At 40.1% G+C, this 17,914-nt stretch overlaps 1 protein-coding gene across 11 annotated transcripts in view; it reads left to right on the top strand.

Annotated features, from left to right (window-relative positions):
* ZHX3 (zinc fingers and homeoboxes 3) overlaps positions 1-17,914 on the top strand; it is a 137,139-nt gene that overhangs the window by 38,913 nt on the left and 80,312 nt on the right. For 3 of the 11 annotated variants that reach the window (XM_021921043.2, XM_021921048.2, XM_017944811.3), the window contains exons 1-2: positions 8,487-9,227; positions 12,354-12,457. The gene's annotated coding sequence lies outside the window, so the exon portion shown is untranslated. Of the gene's footprint in view, positions 1-8,486; positions 9,228-12,353; positions 12,458-17,914 lie in introns of those variants that run through there. The other 8 variants (XM_021921044.1, XM_021921045.2, XM_017944813.2 and 5 more) reach the window with 5 other exon arrangements.

Raw genomic sequence — 17,914 nt, 5'->3', positions numbered from 1 at the left:
AAAGCTTAGCAGATGATTCTGATGTGCGTCCAGGATTGAGAACTTTTTGATTGTGTGATCAGAGTGGTAACTGTAGTGGGTTTTCTCAGCACAAGTGGGAATTATTCTTCCAGAAGTAAATTCAGAGTACAGGAGTGCTGGTCCTGCTACCAGGGATATACCTCCAGGGATTCCGTCAGCTGCCTTCTAGGCGGGTGTGTGCGTTGTCATGTGTGGTGCTGTTTCTTCGTTCTGTAGTCCCAGCACCTATATGGGTGGTTCCCCCACAGCTGATCCTCCACTTTATTATAGAGAGCTGTTCTCACAGCTTAGCCTTTCTGAGAACACTGGAGGATGCAGCTGTTCCATAGGCCTCTAATTATTCTCCTGACAGTCCTGGGCTCACTTCTGCTTCTACATCCAGCTTCCCTTATGTCTGAATTTGAGTTTGTTCTCCCCTAGGGGTTCTATGGTTATATTCACAGTTTTAGAGTTTCCTTCTTTTGCTTGGTTCAAGTTGCAATTTCCTTTACGTCTTAGTATTGCTGTCATTCAGTCAGTCCTGATGGCATTTCCCCTCCCTTTGGCCCAGAAGTCCTCATGCTCTTCTGATGGTATCTTTCCTGTTTATCCTGTGCTGCTGTGAACGTATTACTCTTGTATTTTTATAGTATATATATTTTTAAAAGTAGTCTTTTATATTGGTGATTTTAAGAGACAGGAGAAGTACATTCTAAGTTAATCATTATTTATGATGAGCAAGAAGTCCTCAAATACTTTTTGGTTACTTCTGAATAGTATCAGACATTCAAGGAGTTCAGCTGACTATTTACAGAAGAGGAACTTGAGGTGGTTTAACCAAATGAAAAACTACTTCATTCTATTAGTTAAAAAAAAAAAAAAAGCATTTAAAGTTGTAAGATACCACTTTTCACGTATCAAATTAGTGAAGTGTGTTTTTTTGTGTGTGTGGAGCGGAGGTTGTGGTGGGGAGTATATAAGGGGTGAGGATTATATATGAGAAAGATAATTTAATGCTAACAAGGATGTAGAAGTATAGACATTCTTATATACTTCTTGTGGAATGCAAAGTGGTACAATACTCAGTGCAGTTTGGCAATATGGGCCTTTAAAACTTCCATCCTCTTTGACCCAGGATTCAAATTCTGGCAGTCTATCCCAAGGAAGTAATCATGGGTGAAGACAATAATTTATTTACAAAGATGTTATAAAATAAATAAAAACTGGGCCGGGCGCGGTGGCTCAAGCCTGTAATCCCAGCACTTTGGGAGGCCGAGGCGGGTGGATCACAAGGTCAGGAGATCGAGACTATCCTGGCTAACATGGTGAAACCCCATCTCTACTAAAAATACAAAAACTTAGCGAGAGGCTGATGGCAGCGCCTGTAGTCCCAGCTACTTGGGAGGCTGAGGCAGGAGAATGGTGTGAACCGAAGTGAGGAGCTTGCGGTGAAGCCGAATCCTTCCCTGCGCCTCCAGCTGGGAGACCTGAGTGAGACTCAGATCTCAAAAAAAAAAAAAAAAATAAATAAATAAATAAAACAGGCAGGGCGTGGTGGCTATGCGCCTGTAATCCCAGCACTTTGGGAGGCTGAAGCAGGCAGATCACGAGGTCAGGAGATCGAGACCATCCTGGCTAGCACAGTGAAACCCTGTCTCTACTAAAAATACAAAAAATTAGCTGGGTGTGGTGGCAAGCACCTGTAGTCCCAGCTACTTGGGAGGCTGAACCAGGAGAATGGCATGAACCTGGGAGGCGGAGCTTGCAGTTAACCCAGATCGTACCACTGCACTCCATCCTGGGCAACAGAGCGAGACTCTGTCTTAAAAAAAATATAAAAATAATAAATAAAAACAAAAACCAAACACATCCAAATGCCTGACACTGGATAATTGCTAAATTATGGTACAAATTATGGTACATCTATGCAGCTAACAAAATTAAACAAAATGAAGTTATTTTTTAAAATAAATATTTTAAAAGATTTTAATGTCATAGGGAAAATGCTTATATAATGATGCTAGGTGAAAAAAAATATATACTGTAAAACAGATTTATCTAGAATATTCTGTTTAAAAACTGCAGAGAGATCGGGCAAGGTGGCTCACATCTGTAATCCCAGCACTTTGGGAGGCCAAAGCGGGAGGATCACAAGGTCAGGAGTTCAAGATCAGCCTGGCCAATATGGTGAAACCCCGTCTCTACTAAAAATACCAAAATTAGCCAGCATGGTGGTGGGCGCTTGTAGTTCCAGCTACTCAGGAGACTGAGGCAGGAGAATTGCTTGAACCGAGGAGGCGAAGGTTGCAGTGAACTGAGATTGCACCGCTGCACTCCAACCTGGGCAACAGTAAAAATTAGCAGTAGTGATTGTTTCTATGATTTGAATTATGTGCACTTTTTCCTCTATAGTCTTATAGTCTTCTGTATTTTCCGTATATCTACAATAAGTATATTCAGGAAAATATTGGTATTATTTTTTAAATTGCCAAGCTGTTCCACAAAGAAATATGAATGGCCAGTAATCACATGAAAAGGTTTAACCTCAGTAGTAATAAAAGATGCAAAGAATGCTCAATAACATGAGAGATGTTTATCAGACCCATATTTAAGTACGAAAAAATACCAATATGTGCAGTATGATCCCAGTATGGTTAAAATTGTGTGTGTGCACATGTGTGTGCATCAGAATGTTGACAGTGCTTATCTTTTGGTAGTGGATATTTTTTGGGTTATATAAGCTTTCCCCCAGCTATAATCTTTTTATTTTATTTTTCTTCAAGACAGGGTCTCTCTCTGTCGACCGGGCTGGAGTTACAGTGGCACAATCTCTGCTCATTGCAACCTCTGCCTCCCTAGTTCAAGCAGTTCTCCTGCCTCAGCTTCCTGAGTAGCTGGGACTACAAGTGTTAACCCCCAACACCCAGCTAATTTTTGTGTTTTTAGTACAGATGTAGTTTCGCCATGTTGGCCAGACTAGTCTCGAATTCCTGGCCTCAAGTAATTCACCCATCTCGGCCTCCCAAAGTGCAATCCCAGGTATAAGCCACCATACCCAGCCTCCCCTAGCTATAATCTTCTCTACTCCTTTGTATTTTCCAGTTTGCTTATATTGAAAGTGTATTGCTCTTGTAATCAGGGGAGTTTTTTTTCCACACTAAAATTAATCTTTCCATCCCTGACACTATTCTTTCTGCTTTTAAAACATGTTTAAAATATTTAACATGGAGGGGGCCGGGCGCGGTGGCTCACGCCTGTAATCTCAGCACTTTGGGAGGCCAAGGTGTGTGGATCACGAGGTCAGAAGCTCGAGACCATCCTGGCTAACACGGCGAAACCCCGTCTCTACTAAAAATACAAAAAATTAGCCAGGCGTGGTGGCGGGTGCCTGTAGTCCCAGCTACTTGGGAGGCTGAGGCAGGAGAATGGTGTGAACCCGGAAGGCGGAGCTTGCAGTAAGCCAAGATAGCACCACTGCACTCCAACCTGGGCGATAGAGCGAGACCCTGTCCCCCCCGCAAAAAAAAAAAAAAAAAAAAAAAAAAAAAAAAAATTAACATGGAGGGTAGGGCAGGAGAAATTTGAGAGAATTCTCTGTGTAATTCAGTATTAAGAATTAATTGAACTCAGTATAAATTTACATACTACCTTAAAGAGATTTAACTGTTTGTTTAAAGAGGTATATTTGAGTACATCAAATACTTTAAAAATATACCCTTTTCTCAAAATACTAGCCACGTAGATGCAACATGATGGAAAACTGGCTTTGTGCCATTTAAAAAATGTTACAAAAATGTTTGTGTCATTTAAAAAAAGTATATAGTTGAATAAGTTAGTTTCTTTTTTTAAGAGATAGAGTCTTGCTATGTTGTCCAGGCTGACCTTAAACTCCTGGGCTCTAGCAATCCTCCTGCTTCAGCCTCCCAAGCAACTGGGACTACAAGTACACCCCACCTTGCCTGGTTAGTTTATATACGTTTTTGTCAAATGTTTATACTTATATAAACACCACCCCCAATCAGTATACAGAACATTTTTGCCACTCTAGAAAAGTTTCCTCCTGGCCGGGCGCGGTGGCTCAAGCCTGTAATCCCAGCACTTTGGGAGGGAGATGGAAATCACGGTCAGAGAGGTCCAGACCATGCTGGCTAACGGTGAAACCCGTCTCTACTAAAAATACAAAAATTAGCGAGGCTGGTGGTGACCTGTGGTCCCAGCTACCGGGGAGGCTGAGGCGGAAGAATGGTGAACCGGGGCTTGAGCTTACCCAGTGAGCTGAGATCCGGCCACTGCACTCCAGCCTGGGGCGACAGGCGAGACTCGTCTCAAAAAAAAGAAAAGTTTCCTCCTTATGCTGTCTTGTCTGTCTTCATCATTCTATTGTGATTTTCACCACCATAAATTTTATCTTTTCTAGAACTCCACATTTTATTTTCTATCTAACTTCTTTTGCTCACCATGCTTTGGAGATTCATCCATGACATGTGTATCAGAAATGTATTCTTTTTTATTGCTGAGTAGTATTCCATTGTATGAATATCACAATTTTTAAAATCTATTCTTATGCTGACAGATATGTAGGATGTGTCCAGGTTTTGTCTATTTAAAAATTGGGGGTAGTTTGTAGCTATGTCATAAACCCCAGTGTGCTTTCTTTCTCCTTTTTTCTGTCTAGCAGGGCTTGTGAAGCAAGCATTTGCCCTGCAGTTAAGGGCTGGTTTCCAGGCGCTTATAACTAAGACCACCACAAAGAGAACAGAAAACAAAACTAAAGTGAGCCCGCCAAGTCCCAGGCGGACGCCTCAAGAGTTCAGATCTTGGGCACAGAACAACAGGCCTGCAAATTGAAAACTCCCTTTACAGAAAGAAAAAAAAAAGAGCTAAGCATTGAGAGAGCTCAGGGTACCCAATTAGAGACCAAGAGAGCCACTACCACATTGGATCAAATCACAGCAGTTGCTTTGAGACAGAGAGGTTACTGAAAACGCTGAGCCTTGACTATACTGAGAGTGAGGAGGGGCACTTCCTCTCCCCAGCAGCCTTGCAGCAAATGTCCCTGAAGTGCCTTATCTGGGCTTCCTTCTGCAGAGGCTTCAGGCTAAGGAGTACTAGGATATACTCTTAAAGTACTTCCCTAACTGCTTTTCCAACATGAGCTACAGTTTAAAAAAAAAAAAAAAGGAAAACAGACTCTTAAGGGTGGGATTGGGGGATATACTTGATAACTGGAAAACCAAAAAAATCCCCCAGACTCAAGTGGCTATAATACATTCAGGTATTGAGCACACTCCGTAAGAGCAGGAATTCTGAGCTCTGGGTTTGAGAGGCCCAGGATGCCTCTTTCTGTGACAGACAGGGCACAGCACCTCCTCTCCTGTCTCATTCCTTGTAGAGTTCATTTTCCTCTATGCCACCACCAACCAAAGAGAATGTGGCCTTTATCCTGTTTCCTCGGACACTGCCTCTGTATCCAGCCCATCCTCTGAATTTTTGTTTGTTTGGTGTTTTTGTAAATTTATTTTTATTTTTTGTATTTCTTCTGTCCTCTGAATCTTCACACAGAGTTCAGGTTAACTGAATGCAACTAGAGCTGAAGAAATGGAGAGGGAGAAGTACAGTCATTCAGTTAGCTTGTTGAAGACACTCTTAGAAGATGGGAAATTGTGTGGGCCCTGAAGATAGGACCCTCATTAGGCAGTGGTGTAAGACCAAAGAATAGGAAGTCCTCTCCACCTGCCGTGTTAGAAGGGCTTTCCAGTTCTGGAAGAATTTGTGGCAAAACTCATGCCATGAGAGTGAGTCTCCTATGGATGTTATGCTAACCAGCCTTGCTCACTGTGCTGATTGCTTGGCATCGGACTCAGCCAGCAAGAGTCTACCCTATGTCCATCCTAACCCAGTTCTCCTCATCACTGGACTGTTGTCTCTGTGTTGTGTCACTGCATCAGGTTTTTACCTGGTTACCTTCTGGCCCCCATGTCTTGCCTGGGCCTATTTTTTTTTCCCTTGCCCTCTTCAACTTAAACTTTCTGGTGAAAACAAAAAATAAACATTGACTCAGAAATTCAAATTTTACATTAGCTAACATGCTCTGCCAAAGCACTGACCCCGAGCACCTGCCAGATGATATTTTTATTGCTTTTAGTTTCATTATAGGTGGCAAAATACATGGAATTGTATTTCTTTTTCCTAGGATTTAGTGGTTGTTTATTTCAACAGATGGTATTTTCTGACTGAAGGTATTTATAAACAGTTTCGTTTCTTTTTTTTTTTTTTGAGACGGAGTTTCACTCTTGTTGCCCAGGCTGGAGTGCAAATGGCACGATCTTGGCTCACTGCAACCTCCGCCTCCTAGGTTCAAGTGATTCTCCTGCTTCACCCTCCTGAGTAGCTGGAATTACAGGTGCCCACCTCCACGCCGTGCTAATTTTTGTATTTTTAGTAGAGACAGGGTTTCACCCTGCTAGCTAGGCTGGTCTCAAACTTCTGACCCCAGTCGATCCACCTGCCTTGGCCTCCCAAAGTGCTGGAATTACAGGCGTGAGCCACCGCGCCTGGCCCAGTTTGATTCTTAAGATCCTTTGTGATATTGCTGGATCACCTTGGACTATGAGTTTCATGTAGCTTATACATTGAAAGGAGGTGCAAACTGAAGCTTTGAAAAGTTGACACTAAACATCACAACTGAGGCAATCGCTGCCCCTCACTCAGACTCATAATCTACTGGTTTCAAATGACTTTTATTTTAGGGGAATATATACTTTCCTTGCAATTGCTAGTCTTATAAAACTCCACAGTGATTTTTCCTGGGTTATTGTGTTATCGTCAGTTCTAATTTTGATGTGTGAGCAAAAACCAAATTGTGTCCAGCTCAAGTTACCTTTATAATGTCAAGTGATTGTTCTCTCACAGACTTTAGCCAAAAAATTTTAAAGAAAAGACTTGTAAAAGCCTTCCTCTCCAACCGACACCCTGTCCAATTATAGTTGATACTTTAAGCTCTGACTCTCAAGCTTCTGTGAGCAAAATCTTTGTCGAAGTAGCTAATGTTACATAATCAATTTGGGGGGATTTAAACTACATGAAAGAGTCCCTGATACCATTCTGTGAAGTCTGTTAAACAACTTAACTCTTATCAGTGAACAAATAAGCTTCATGCGTCTCTCTTCCTCTACTGGGAACTGAAGATAATGAAACTTAATTATAAGTCAGGAAAATGAAAATCCTTAAGTTCTGACCTTTTCCATAGGCCAAAGCAAATGAAATAGTAAGACACTACATAATTTACACTCATTCTCTGGAATATGAATTTTGGATTACCAGTGGCAAGTGTAAACTTCGTATTTGTGACATACTCTGGGATATTAGTAAATTACCATAGAGATACAGACAACTAAAGAAATTAGTGTATCACCTTATCAAGGATGTTTTAAGATAACCTTAAAATTACATCATAGAATGGAAAGACATCCATGGATTAGAAGACTTAATATTATAAAGATGACAATACTACTCAAAGTGATGTAAAGATTCAGTGCAATCTCGACCAAAATTCCAGTAGCTATTTTTGCAGAAATAGGAAAGCTGATCCTAAAATTCATAAAGAACTGCAGAGGACCTGAATAGTCAAAACAATCTTGAAAAAGAAAAACAAAGTTGGAGTATTCATGCTTCCCAGTTTCAAAAGATACTACAAAGCTACAATAATCAAAATAGGTGTAGGCATAAGAATAGACATATAGATCAGTGGAATAAAACTGAGAGTCCAGAAATAAACCCATACATCTGTGATCTTTGAGAGCAGTGCCAAGATGATTCATTGGGGAAAGGACAATCTCTTTAACAAATGGTGCAGGTACAACTGGATATCTACATGCAAAAGAGTGAAGTTGGACCCCACACATACTAAAATTAACTCAAAGTGGAGTGGACCAAAGAACTAATTGTAAGAGGTAAGACTATAAACTCTTAGAAGAAAACATAAGGGTAAATCTTCATGACCTTGGATTTGGTAATGGATTCTTAGAAATGACACCAAAAGCACAAGCAACGAAAGAAAAAAAAATAAACAAATTGGACTGCATCAAATGTTAAAATTTTGCAGCAAAGGACACTGTCAAGTAAGTGGAAAGGCAACCTGCAGAATGGGAGGAGATATCTGCAAATCTGTTAAGAGTTTTTTTTTTTGTTTTTTTTTTTTTAAACAACTGAATAACAGAAAAGATAACCCAATGAAAATATGGGGAAGGGACTTGAATAGACATTTTCTAAAGATATGTAAATGGCCAAGAAACATATGAAAAGATTTCCTGGGTCTTTGGTCATTAAGGAAATGCAAATCAAAGCCACAATGATAGACCATTTCACACCCACTAAGATGGCCATACTTTAAAAACAAAAACAGAAAATTATAAGCATCGATGAGGATGTGGAGAAATTAGAACCTTGTACTTTGCTGTTGGGAAAGTAAAATGGTGAAGCCACTGTGAAAAACAGTAGTTCCTCATAGAATTCCATATAGAATTACCATATGACCCAGCAATTCCACTCCTGGTTATATAGCCAGTAATTGAAAACAGGTATTCAGATAACTACTTGTACACTCATGTTCATGGCAACACTATTCACAATAGCCAAAAGATGGAAACAACCCAAATGTCTGTCAGTGAATGAATGGATGAGCAAGATGTGCATCTATACAGTGGAATATTTTTCAGCCATAAATAGGAATGAAGTACTGATGCATGCTACAATGTAGATGAACTTTGAAACATTATGCAGAGTGAAAGCCAACCCAAAAGGTCACATATTGTTTGATTGCATTTATATGAAATCTCCACAGGAGGTAATTTTATGGAGACATAAAGCATATTAGTGGTTGTCAGGAGCTGGAGGAGGAGGAGTAGGAGGAGGAGGAATAGGAGTGACTGCTTAATGAATACAAGGTTCATTTTGGGGTGATGAAAGTATTTTGGAGCTAGGTAGATGTAATGGTTGCACAATATTGTGAATGTGCTAAATGTCACTGAATTGTACATTTAAAATGGTTAATATTACATTATGTGAATTTTCAACTTTTAAAATTACATCATATAGTTTCTGTGATCTCACAGATAACTGTGGCTTTGCTGTCATAGTTACCTTGTGATTGTTGGAACCCATGTGCTTTGTACATTGGGAAGTTCTTTCCAGCTCTGGACAGGAAACATGAAGACAGATGATCGCAAGTAGGTTTCTCCCTAAACTAACAATTAAGGAATATAGTTTCACTTTTTCATTTTTATTTGTTGAAACTGGTAAAGCTTCTACCTTGAGTGGGTCTGGATTTTTTTTTTAATTTATCAGACCACATTGGTCTGATATTGTTTCCTTCATTTAATTTGAAAAAGCTTGTTTAAAATAACTTTATTTGGAGATGGAATAATTTTTTGGTTTTATGAAAATTTAAAGGAATTGTAAAAGAATCTAAGACATACTTACGAAATTGCAGTCAAGTTTTTCTGGTGATTTTGTACGCTATACTGCTAGAGATTTTTGTGATACTTTCTAAAATCATTTCAAATTTTTTTTTTTAATTGTCAGGGGCCTTGGTGTCAAGAAAAAGAAAATTGTATTCAGATCTGTCAAGCAGAGCCTGTGCAAAAATGGAAAACATTAATTTTTTATTTTTATCTCATCTGTTTTGTTTTTTGAAGGAGGAGCTTTAGGCTATAGTCTGGCAAAGGATCTGAGAAGAACTTCTTACTCAGAAAGCTAGAAGTGTTTTGCCAATTATTATGAAGCTTTTCTTTATGAATGAGACTGTTGCTTCTGGCCCACAGTCAGTGCTGTTTTTGGAGACTTGTTTCTCCAGCAAATGTTGTCTTCCACACTCCTACCTGCTTCCTCTTATGATCCAAAATATGCCATCCAGACTAAAAATCTGTAGATGTGAAGCAAACAAAGCTAACTGGTTTATAGTGGATTGCACTCATGGTTTTTGGCATCATCTGAATCAACCAATCAACTGAACTCTAATGCCTTGGTTGAGTAAGGGTGTTGCAATTTTTAAAGTTAGAAGGGATCTGGCAAGCATAGGAAAATATCTGTCATGCCGACTATTTTTCTAAAGAAACTTTTGTAGGCCGGGCACTGTGGCTCACGCCTGTGATCCCAACACTTTTGGAGGCTGAGGCGGGCGGATCACAAGGTCAAGAGATGGAGACCATCTGGCCAACATAGTGAAACCCTGTCTCTACTGAAAATACAAAAATTAGCTGGATATGGTGGTGTGTACCTGTAGTCCCAGCTACTCGGGAAGTTGAGGCAGGAGAATTGCTTGAACCTGGGAGGCGGAGGTTGCAGTGAGCTGAGATAGCGCCATTGCACTCCAGCCTGAGGGACAGAGGGAGACTCTGTATCAAAAACAAAAAACAAGAAACAAAACAACTTTTGTAGAGACTGTGGTCTGTCTCACTCTGGTGCCCAGGTTGGTCTTGAACTCCTGGCCTCAAGCAGTCTTCTTTCTCAGCCTCCCAGAGGATAATTTTCAAAAAATAAGCAAAGATGAGGTTTAAGTTAGAGAGAATTAGAAGTTGTTTTTCAGTAAATTATTAATAAGGATAAATTTTCAAGAGCTAATTCAACTAGACATTGAGCTACTTTAGGCATACCAGGACAGAAGTAGAAAAAGTAAAATAGATGGATGACACTGTAGCTTACTGCACAATTATATTTGCCCAGGCACCCCTGGCTATGAACAGCAGCATCGTGCATAATCCTTTTTAATTTTTTTGAGAGGGAATCTCGCTCTGTCGCCCCGGCTGGAGTGCAGTGGTGTGATCTCAGCTCACTGTAAGCTCCACCTCCCGGGTTCGTGCCATTCTCCTGCCTCAGTCTCCTGAGTAGCTGGGACTACAGGCGCCCGCCACCACACCTGGATGATTTTTTTGTATTTTTAATAGAGACAGGATTTCACCATGTTAGTCAGGATGGTCTCGACCTCCTGACCTCGTGATCTGCCCGCCTCGGCCTCCCAAAGTGCTAGGATTACAGGTGTAAGCCATTGCGCCTGGCCTTTTTTTTTTTTTTGGATGGAGTTTCGTTCTGTTGCCCAGCCTGAAGTGCAGTGGTGCGATCTTGGCTCACTGCAACCTCTGCCTCCCGGTTTCAAGTAATTCTTCTGCCTCAACCCCCTGAGTAGCTGGGATTACAGGCATGCATCACTACGCCTGGCTAATTTTTGTATTTTTAGTTGAGATGGGGTTTCACCATGTTGGTCAGGCTGGTCTCGAACTCCTGACCTTGTGATCTGCCCGCCTCGGCCTCCCAAAGTGCTGGGATTACAGACGTGAGCCACCGTACCCAGCCTTAACATAATGCTTTTCTTTGGGTAATTTACCTAATAAGTTTCCTCATTTGGGTGATTAGAATATAGAATCAACTTCATAGGGTCATTGTAAGGATTGGATTAATGTACTTAAAGCTCTTAGAACAATCCCTGATGCAGTGTAAAGCTAGATGTGTGTATGTTAAAGACATAAGACGGTGGTGTTAAGAAGTTAAGAAGTCACTGTGGTGAGGGTTTTTTTTTTTTTGAGGGGGAAACCTGTGTACATTCATAGATGCTCATAGTCATGGTACAATAGAGTGTAGTGTACCAATGCCTAGACGTCTGTTGGAAGTTCTGAGACCTTCTGGTATACTCACTTTGGGACCATTTTACTGCTAATGAGCATCTCAACCAAAGAGAATTCTTCAAGTAAGAAATAAGAACTCAAAAGTAGTGGTTTTTCAACTGTTTCCCATGAAGCATCTCTGGTTGTCTGTTGGAAACATAGTTACTGTCTCATTCATTCACCGAAAGTGCCCATGATGAAATACAGGGGTAATGGTCAGAGACAGAGATGAAAACAGTGCCTTGGCCTGGAACTCACAGTCTGAGCCATTTTTGTACCTCTAGAATCCATACCAGGAAAACCCAAATGGAAGAACATCAGAAAATAGCACATTCTTGAAGTTATAAAGCAACACATCTGTTAATATTTCTGCCAAGCTGTCTCAAACTTAGCTGGGAGAGAGAGATGGAAACTCATTGGTGGAAAGAGCGTTAAAATTACAGATTTTGTCCTGATCTGTTATCAGAGACCAATGAGTTTGCTTTATTTCTATGTTCTAGTTTCTACTAGAAATTTTAATAGTTTCAAATTGCTAGTTTGTATTTCGATAACCTCTTTTCACCCTTGTCTCGCTGGTTTTTCTGTTAATGTATAGTTCTGGTGCAAATGAATTAGGAAAGGAGACTAATGAGATTGGATAACTCAGCCTCCTGAAATGTTTTCTCATGAAGTGATGATGCGCTGCTTCTTTTATAGGACTGAAATGCAACTGCAGAAGCAACATGCAACCTTTTAAAGATGCTTGTGGGACTGCATAAAGTGAAGAGGGAAACTGGAGAAAACAATGAAGTAAGGAAAAAGTATGTTTCCTGGGTAAATAACATGCTTGTCAGTTTTCCCAAGTTTCTTGCTACATCAATTACCGCAACTTTGTAATGCATAAGTCTTTATAATTATATTTAATCTTTGCATTGCTATTAAACATTATTTTCTCCTCCCTTGTTTTTTATTGCTGAACTCTTTCATCAAATCATTCTTTTTTGGATTAATCTAAAAATCTGCATTGAATCTACAACTTAGATGATTTCTTCGATCATTTGATAGGAATCTGTTATAGGTTGACCGCTGAGATCATAAGAGTATCCTGTGTTGTGTCTCGGTGATGTACAGGGTGAGTCAAAGTGTCAGCTTTTAGTCTGAGTGCAGAACTTACACTTGATTGACTTGAAAAACTAGAAAACTAATTTGAATACCAATTATTCAAGCCATATTCTCAGGTTACAATATATGTGGCACTACACACATCTCTGGGATATGTGGAATAGGATACCTTAAAAAAAAATCTAGTGTATTTAATGATGGGCATATATTCACAATATACTATTAAAAAGCAGTTACAAAACATATTAAAATTTAAACCAAGAAAACCTTTTTTTAATGCTAAACTTCATATGGAAAACAAAGCACACTAGCAAATAATCATTGTAAGTAGACATAGCCTTCACTTGGTGAAATAGATATGCCCTAGTAAGCTTTTTAAATAAAGCACATCTTTTACATTATTTTCCATTATTAAGAAACTTTCTCCAGTAAGCTGAATAAAAAATTTTAGAAGGAGTGAAAGAAATGGAGGCAGAGTCATTGATGATATGTGATGCTGGAAGTTCTGTACAACTTCCTTAGACAACTCCATGGCAACATCTCTTTCTTCTCCTTCACAAGCCTGGGGACCACCAGCCCGTGGGCATTTTCCCACAAGTGTAACTTCTGGAACTTTGTCTTGTGGTGGGCACCTTCCCTATGCTTCAGTAATGGATTGCTGCAGGTGTAATCTTGGGTATTCTTCCTTGATCGTTATTTAACTTTGAGTCTTAAAATTGAGTGAAACTGTTTAGTGGCTTTATATATCAATCTTCTAAACTAAAAATGTCCTAAGTTTCTTGTGTACACATCTCCTAGTGCTCACTCTCATACTGACTGCTTCATCACACTGGTCTCCTGGCCATGCTTCGGTCTGCCCAGAAATATTCCTGCTTTGGAGCTATTGTTCTTGTTCCCTCTGCCTGGAATCATCTTCTCCCAGATAGCCAAATGACTACTGCTCTCCTTCTTCAGGTTTCTGCTCCAAAGATGCCTTCTATGGTACCCTCAACTGAAAACGATACCTTACCATACCCTGGAATCACTCTATCCTTCTCGTTTTTTCTATAGCATTTATCACCATCCAGCCACTGTAGATAAATTTGATTGGCTGTCTCCCTGCCTTCCCTTCACACCCAGTACCTTCCCTGCCTGAACTCCTCTTTGAGGGCAAGATTATCCCCAGAATCTAAACCAGTGCTGGACAATAGATGCTCAGTAAGTATTTGTTGAGTGAGTGAATGAAGCATGCTTATGTTAGGAGGATTAAGAAGATTTGGAGATCATGTGATTGGATTGAAAATGATTAACAGGGAAAAAATTGTGGAGGAAGTATCTTAAACTGGATGTTAAAAGTCTGATAAACAGCAGGGCTTAAAAATCATTGTCAAAGATAGCTCTTTGATCTAGAAGGTAATTTAGAGCCACTTTAGGAATATAAATGGCAGATCAGATATTTATACTAAAAAAAGACATAAAATATTAAACAAATGTCTAGGAAAGCTGTGGATGGTAATTAATTGGGAGGTTTAGGCTAGGCACGGTGGCTTACGCCTGTAATCCCAGCACTTTGGGAGGCCGAGGCAGGTGGATCTTTTGAGGTCAGGAGTGCAAGACCAGCCTGACCAGTATGGTGAAACCCCATCTGTACTAAAAATACAAAAAAAAATTATCAGGCATGGTGGCAGGCACCTGTAATCCCAGCTACTTGGGAGGGTGTGAGAATTACTTGAACCCATGAGGCGGAGGTTGCGGTGATCCAAGATCATGCCACGGCACTCCAGCCTGGGCAACAGGGTGAGATTCTGTCTTTAAAAAAAAAAAAAAAAAAAAAAAAAAAAAATTGGGAGGTTAACAAAAAGAGTTAGAGTGGTTCAGGTGAGACGTGACCTGAAAGAAGAATATCATGGTCAAGGTAGAGGGAACAGGTGGGCCCTAGAAATGCCTATTGAATTTGATAACTGGTAGGATGGGGACATTGCATATGATTGGAGGTTGCAGTGGAGGAAGGTTAATGGGAAGGTCAAAGTCAAACTGGAATCACTGAGAGTTTTCTTATGTCAGTCTCTGTACCTACTACCTGGTGACACTGAACCATCTTGACTACAGCTTATCTCATTTTTGCCACTCTGCTTCTACCTATGAAGTATGATGTTTATTCTACACATCACGCTTTTTCTGTTTCACCTTTAAGGTCTTTTAAAATTAATCTTTCACTTTTAGAGGCACCTACTGTCTGACTCAGCAGTTTAATATAGCATTTCTAGAAATTTATCTTACATATGACCTCATACAGCTATGCAGGTAATCCTAGAGTACCTCAGCCTCTATCAAATCCTCACGCATGCCTCCTACCCCATTAACACTTGGAAAGAGAATAATTGTCTGTCGCTGCCATTGTTCTGTTGTGGCCATGGGTCTTGTCCCCCTCCACTGGTTCTGGTATTAATTGCCCACCTTTTTGCCTAAACTGCAGTGGACTAGAGACGTTTGTACAGGAGCTAACTATGTCTTCTCTCAGGTTTCTTCTTTTGAACATTTGTTCCTTATGGCAATCTTTCTCTACCCATTTGTGAATATCATGAATGGTTAATAGTAATACTTTTTTACTTTGTATTTTTAAGGCTATGTAGGTAATTAAGTATATAGTAGTGGGCATCTCTACTTGGCTGAACATTAAAATCACCTCAGAAGCTTTATAAATTTCTAATTCCTGGTCTCACCGTCAGAGACTCTGAGACAATTTATCTTGGGGCGCTGTGGACATTAACATTTAAAAAGCTGCCCAACGAATTTCATGTGCACTCAAGCTTGAGGACCAGGAATACTGTAAGTTTTTCCATATTGATGATGACTGTGATCACTTGAAATTTATCATAATGGCTGGGGGCGGTGGCTCACGCCTGTAATCCCAGCACTTTGGGAGGCCAAGGCAGGCGAATCACCTGAGGTCGGAAGTTTGAGACCAGCCTGACCAACATGGAGAAACCCCATCTCTACTAAAAATACAAAATTAGCCTGGCGTGGTGCCTGCCTGTAATCCCAGCTATTCAGGAGGCTGAGGCAGGAGAATCGCTTGAACCCGGGAGGCGGAGGTTGTGGTGAGCCGGGTTTGTGCCATTGCGCTCCAGCCTGGGCAACAAAAACGAAACTCCGTTTCAAAAAAACAAAAAAAAATATTATGACGATTTAAGTGATTCCTTTGGGTTTTGTAAGTTTACAAAGGTGTTATATTTAAAAAAAGTATATATAACATCTGCCTTTATTGTATTTGTGTCTCATTCATTTTTATGTTGCTTTTTGTTGGAAGGAACTTCTGATACTGTATTAACAGTGATTATAAAATGCTTATTTTGTGCTTACTTTTAATGACTGCGTAGCTTGTTTTTTCCCTTGAAGTATAATTGACATTTGGTTCAGTAAATAGGTACTCAATCAGGGTAAGAAAATGTACCTTTACTATTAGTTTTAGAATTTTAAAATTAAGAATAGGTATTAGATTTTAACAAATGATTTTTTTTATTTCTGTTGACACAAATAAAAATTTTAAAATCTATTTCTAGGTTCTATTTGCTATTCTTTTAAATTTTTGAGCATAAGTTCGGAGTGAACTTTGTGTATAGTTTTCTTTCTTTCCATTTCTTTTAGCCAGTTTTTGGGTCAGATTAGTAGAATAATTAGATAACCTATATCTTGACCTATTTTTGGCATGATTTATATAACATGAATCATTTGTTTCTGGAGACATGAATCATTTGTTTCTGGAGACTAATTCACTAACTACTTTTTAGGGGTGTAATTATTTGATTTTTTTTTTTTTAAGATGGAATTTCACTCTTGTTGCTCAGGCTGGAGTTCAGTGGCACGATCTCGGCTCACTGCAACCTCTGCCTCCTGGGTTCAAGTGATTCTCCCATCTCAGCTTCCCGAGTAGCTGAAATTATAGGCATGTGCCACCACACCTGGCTAATTTTTTTTTTTTTTTTTTGTATTTTTAGTAGAGACGGGGTTTCTCCATGTTGGTCAGGCTGGTCTTGAACTCCTGACCTCGTGATCCGCCCGCCTCGGCCTCCCAAAGTGCTGGGATTTCTGCCCCAAAATGCCTCATAAATTTTGTTTTATTATTTTAGTGGAGACAGGGCTTCACCGTGTTGCCAAGGCTGGTCACAAACTCCTGAGCTCAGGTAATCTGCCCGCCTCAGCCTCCCAAAGCACTAGGATTACAGGTGTGAGCCACCGTGCCTGGCCTAGTTCTTTGATTTTTAAAAGATGTTGGTCTGGTTAGGTATTTTATTTTTGCCAGTGTTAGAATTTTACATTTTTGATTAAAAACCTCATCTATTTAGTTTTATCCAAATTTATTAACACACATATTCTTTTTTTTTTTTTTTTTTTTTCTGAGACGGAGTCTCGCTCTGTCACCCAGGCTGGAGTGCAGTGGCCGGATCTCAGCTCACTGCAAGCTCCGCCTCCTGGGTTCACACCGTTCTCCTGCCTCAGCCTCCCGAGTAGGTGGGACTACAGGCGCCCGCCACCTCGCCCGGCTCGTTTTTTTGTATTTTTTAGTAGAGACAGGGTTTCACCGTGTTAGCCAGGATGGTCGCGATCTCGTGACCTCGTGATCCGCCCGTCTCGGCCTCCCAAAGTGTTGGGATTACAGGCTTGAGCCACCGAGCCCGGCAACACACATATTCTCTTACAATTTTATTGCTTCTTTTTGTGTCCTGTTTTTCCTATTTATGTTTCTTTTTTTTTTTTGCACTTGCCAGTAGTATCAATTTTAGTCTATTCACAGCAACTTTTAGTTGAAATATAAAACTTTAAAAAATACAAAAAAGGATCTAGTGAAAAGTCAGTTTCCCTTCATTATTATTCCTTGGCCAAATAGCTCCGCTCTCTTAGGCAGCAGCTCCTGTCAGTTTCTTATGAATCCTTCAAAAGTTTTTTGGTTTTCACTTTCAAAATATCTAATTTATTTCTTTAAAAAAAAAAAAATTCCTCAGCCAGGAGTGGTGGCTCACACCTGTAATGCTAGCACTTTGGGAGGCTGAGATGGGCAGATTGCCTGAGCTCAGGAGTTTGTGACCAGCCTTGGCAACATGGTGAAACCCTGTCTCTACTAAAATACAAAAGAAAAATTAGCTGAGTGTGGTGGCATACACCTGTAGTCCCAGCTA

The sequence above is a fragment of the Papio anubis genome, chromosome 16 (genome assembly GCF_008728515.1).
Source record: "Papio anubis isolate 15944 chromosome 16, Panubis1.0, whole genome shotgun sequence".
Lineage (NCBI taxonomy): Eukaryota > Metazoa > Chordata > Mammalia > Primates > Cercopithecidae > Papio > Papio anubis.
The sequence above is the reverse complement of the archived record's forward strand: the minus strand, read 5'-3'. Positions and strand labels throughout refer to the sequence as shown.